Here is a 4,850-nt window from a genome sequence, read left to right as displayed (position 1 = left end):
TTGTTTTAAGGGGGGATGCATTATGATCTTAATAATAAACTTAAAGCCTGGCCAGTGTGGCTCAGGGATTGAGCATCAACCCATGAACCAAGAGGTCAAACTAAGAGGTTACCAGTTCGATTCCTTGTCAGGGCACATGCCTGGGTTGTGGGCTTGATCCCCAGTAGGGGGCATGCAGGAGGCAGCTGATTGATGTTTTGCTCTCATTGATGTTTCTATCTCTCTATCCCTCTCCCTTCCTCTCTCTCTAAAATCAATAAAAATATTTTAAAAACAAACTTAAATAATGAAGTCATTAAATGAAGAAACTAAAGTTGCAGGTGATAAAAAAGAATGTTTTCTGAGCCAGGTTCAGATTAGAGACGGGCAGTTGTGGGATCCAGAGCATAGAGGGAGGTCAGTTTGACTACAGATAGCAGTGGAGGGAAGGAGAGCAGCGGAGCAGACAAATATGAAGGACCGAGAACTGGTGAGGGAGCTTCATTCCCAGGAGTCTCTGAATTTCCGGTAAAGAAGAATCCTCCTGAGCGCAAAGGGGCCAGGGGCAGAAACAGAGTTACTTTTGAGAAGGGTGGCAAGCTGCACTCCAGCTGCTAAGGAGAGCCAATGGTCAGATAAGATTTGATGGGAAGTCCATATAACATTAGAGCTAAGACTTCAAATTTGCACCAATTGAAATAGTTTATTCAAATGTCCCAAGCAGCACTTGGCTTTAGGATTGATCCAGACCTGGGCATTTGTAGGAAAAGGCACTGTCTCTAGTCACACTAGTTTCCTGCCTCACTAATACCTGCAAGGGCATCCCCTACCATTTATTAAAGGATTGTGCTCCCATAGTTGTCCTCTATTTTTTATCATCAGCTTTTCCTTCTGTCTGGTTCATTCTTATTGGTTTAATTGCCAAAAGTAGTAGCTCCCGTTTTAAAACAAATGTCCTTGGCCTGCTCCAGCTACCTTTAATCCTCTTCTTGAAAACTTCTTGAAAGTGTTATTTTATACAGGGTAGTCACTGCCTCACCTCCCATTCTTTCTTTTCTCTTAGTACTTTAAATTACAATTTTTCCCAGATTTATGTAGAAAGTTGTAGTTGACATTTAAAAAATATTTGATGAATTTATTGATTTTAGAGAAGAAGGGAGTAGGGGGAGAGAGAGAGAGTGAGTGTGAGAGAGAGGAGAGATGAGAGAGAGAGAGAGAGAGAGAGAGAGAGAGAGAGAGAGAGAGAGGAATTGATTTGTTGTTCCACTGATTCATTCATTCATTGGTTGCTTCTTGTATGTGCCCTGACTGGGGGATCAAACCCACAACCTGGAGAATTGGTGCAATGTTCTAACCAACTGAGCTATCTGGCTAGGGCTTATTTGGTATCTTGAATAGCTAATCTATGTGCACCTGATTCAAAGGTGTTACAGTACACACAGGAGTTAATCTCCCTCCCATTATTGTGCCCTATCACTCAGTTTCTGTCCTGTAGGCAATTATTATTAATTTTTTGTGTGTACTTTCATATATAGGCTCATTTTTCTTTGTTATTTAATAAATGATAATATACCATGCACATTGCATTGCAACTTTTTCTCCTTACTTAGTATACTTTGAAGATCTTTTCATATTAGTACATAGGAAACTTCTTTAATAATTTTAATAGCTGAGTAGTGTTCCCTTGAGTGGATGCACACAGTTTATTTTGCTTGTTTTCTAGGTATTTATTGTTTTCAATCATTTATATATAAAAATGGCAGGGAGTAACTGTAAGCATATATTATTTTTCCTAATTACAAACATATGTGGAAGATAAATTCTTAGGATGAGAATAACTATGTCATCAGTCTTAGTTCAACCCTTATCAGTCAATCTTTTGTCACCACCATTTCAACTGAAATAACTCTTATCAAGCTCATTTAAAATTCCTAGATAATTCTTTGTCCTCATATAACTTAACTCTTCTGCAACATTGGCCATAGCTGATCATCACTTCCTCCTTCTCAAAATGCCTTCTTCTGTGGGCTCCCATGATATCACACCCTCTGGATTCCCCCTATTTCACTGATTGCTCCTTCTCAGTTTCCTTTTCTGGCTCCTGCTCTTTTCAATGTCTGCATTTTGGACTGTTCCAGAGCTCTTTTCTCAGTCTGATCCTTTAAATACAGTCTTTCTTAAATCATTTCATGAAGTCCCATTGTCCTAAATACTATTTATACACTGATGTCCCACAAATGTTTATCTCCAACTCTGGCTTTTCCTTTGAGCTCTGTTCTAGCTACCGTTGTGATGTCTGTGCCTGAATATCTGTTAGGCACTCAGAATTTAAACTTCCTCTCCTTAGTCTTCTCATATCAATTGGTGACAATTGCATTCTTGCAGTTGCTCTGGCCATAAATCTAGGCATGAGCCTGATCCATCAGCAACCATATCTAATCTGGTATCAAGTCTTGTCTCCTCTACCTCCAAATATATTCAGAATTTGGCCACTTCCCATCATCTCTATTGCTATCACTCTAGTTAAAGGCAAAGCTAGGAAACTCTAGTAGCTTCTTAACAACTTCCTTGCTTACCCTCTTGTCTTCTAACAGGTCATCTCGACCCAGTAGCAAGAGGATCTGGTAAACAGTTTCCCACTAGTAAAGTTTTAATGGTTTCCCACTGTACATAGAAGAAAACAGAAACTCCGTACCATGGTTAAAGGGCCACTCAACTAATTCTGAGAGAAACATCACCAAGGAGTTGGAAAATTATGAGATCAAAACAGACCCCCCTCTTTAATGCTCATGTACACTCATTAATATAAGTTTTGCCTATTTATGTTCATTCTTAGGCTCCAAAACATTTCTCTATGTACCTTTTTTAAGAGGAAGTAGTTTTTGTTATAGATGCCAGATGCCAATTCTGAGTTTCCCTACTCCACTTCAAGAGTTTTTATCTTAGAGTAGAAATGAGCATTTCTTGACTAATGTAAGGCTGAGGAAATAGAAGGGCAAGTTTTCCACTGTGGGGCATGGAGCTGTGATTCTATATCAGGCAACTACAGATGCTGCTCAGGGGTCTGGGACTCCATCACCTAAGGATTAGAGTGCTTTCTGTTAGAGTAACCAGGAAGCCACACACTGCATTGCCTCAAATAACATCCCTCCCACCTTTTAAATTAACATTAAAAAAGAATCCTGTCAAGGCCTGTCAAATATTATCATGTTCCTGTTGTTTTACATTAGTCATTTATTATTACTAGACTAGTGGCCCAGTGTATGATATTCGTGCACATTAAAAGGTGATTAATTAGAGGAAATATTTTAATATTGGTATTTGCCTTTTCTCTATAATAGAAGTGTCAGAGATGAAAGAAAATTAGTAAAATGTATATGAAAATAACATATAAATTTATTAACAAATAAACAATAACAGCGTCACATCCCCTGGCTGGTGCTGGGTGGGGGACGCAGCCTTATGTCCCCAGGCCTCGGCGCACAAGCAGCTCCGCCCACCCGCGCCTGCCACTCATGCAGCCTCCTGCTGATCTGTAGTTACAGCGTGAGGGCCTCATGACCATTTGCATATTAGCTCTTTATTATATAGGATTATAAAGGGCCCTTTAAAAATCTTTGAAATGATTTCAATAACAGTTATTCAAATTCAAAAGGGACCATATTTACTAAATAAGAAAATTCAAACTAGCACTCCTCTCATTTCCAATTAAGAATTAAGTTAGAATTTTGCAAGTCTTTGAAAAGAGACATGCATCCAATTTTAAATTAAACATACAAAAATTCTTGAGAAAGTTTGTATTATGAATTAGCAGGTTTATGGTAGTCTTTATAAGAACAATATGCCTAAGAACTTTATAAAACTGTTAAGTAATACATTTATTTATTTAAAACAATGAAAAAGCTGTCTCTACAAATGTGCTCTTGCTCAATCCCAGGAATCTATAAAATATGCCTAATGAAGCAAAGTGGCAAAAAATGCGATTCTTTAAATCTTCATTTCTATGAAGATCTTTATATACTGCTGTAAGAGAACACCCCTTGATATAACTTAGGCTCATTAGCTCTGTAATACGTCTCAGCGTATGAAGCTTCACAAATGACGTATACTGACCAAAGGGGGTGTGGGAAAATATACTAAAACTTCTTGACCAAAATAAGTAAAATAAGTTATTTTTCATAGTTGGGCACTCCTAAGCTAATACCAGGCAGATATAACATTTGTTCTAGATTGGATGCCGAAATGCCTGGCATCCAATGTTCCCATCCAATGCCTTATCAAGGGCCATCTGCACCTCTAAGTGCAGATGGAAATAACCCAAACCCCAAACCAGCATTTGGGGCACTCCAGATGCTAATGTCCCTATGTATTTTTTCCTCATCTCCTCCATTTCAGCCCCTAATTAACTGGAGACACAAATGTGACTCTCCAGCCCCTTTGAGGATAGGAACCCAGAGCATGACCCCTCCCTGGGATCCCCTTTTCTCCTTTGCTCAAATGCTCCTCCAAACAGGAAGGCACCTTCCTCCGTTGGGCAGGCAGGACCTGCGGCAGCCCAGGCACATTGCTGCCGCGGGTGGACGGTCTCTTCTGCCCTTTTATTCCGTGGTTCGTACCCTCAAGAAATCAAGTTAGAAAACTGCAATTTTTCCCCAATTTACGCCTTCGCCCAGCTCCTCGTTTATTTATCTCAGCACTTCCTCCAGAATCCTTTCCAGATCCCACCGAGGGCTGGATTCCGTGATTCTCCTGTCTTTCCAGTGCTGAATCTTGGCCTGTGCCCCATCTCTCTCCACCCCAAAGACCCCTCAAACCAGGAGCGCCAGCAGCCTGCGCCCTCAGTGTGGTGCCGCCGGCTGGGCGCCACCGCA

The sequence above is a fragment of the Myotis brandtii genome, unplaced genomic scaffold (genome assembly GCF_000412655.1).
Source record: "Myotis brandtii unplaced genomic scaffold, ASM41265v1 scaffold546, whole genome shotgun sequence".
NCBI lineage: Eukaryota > Metazoa > Chordata > Mammalia > Chiroptera > Vespertilionidae > Myotis > Myotis brandtii.
Note: the sequence above shows the minus strand (reverse complement) of the source record.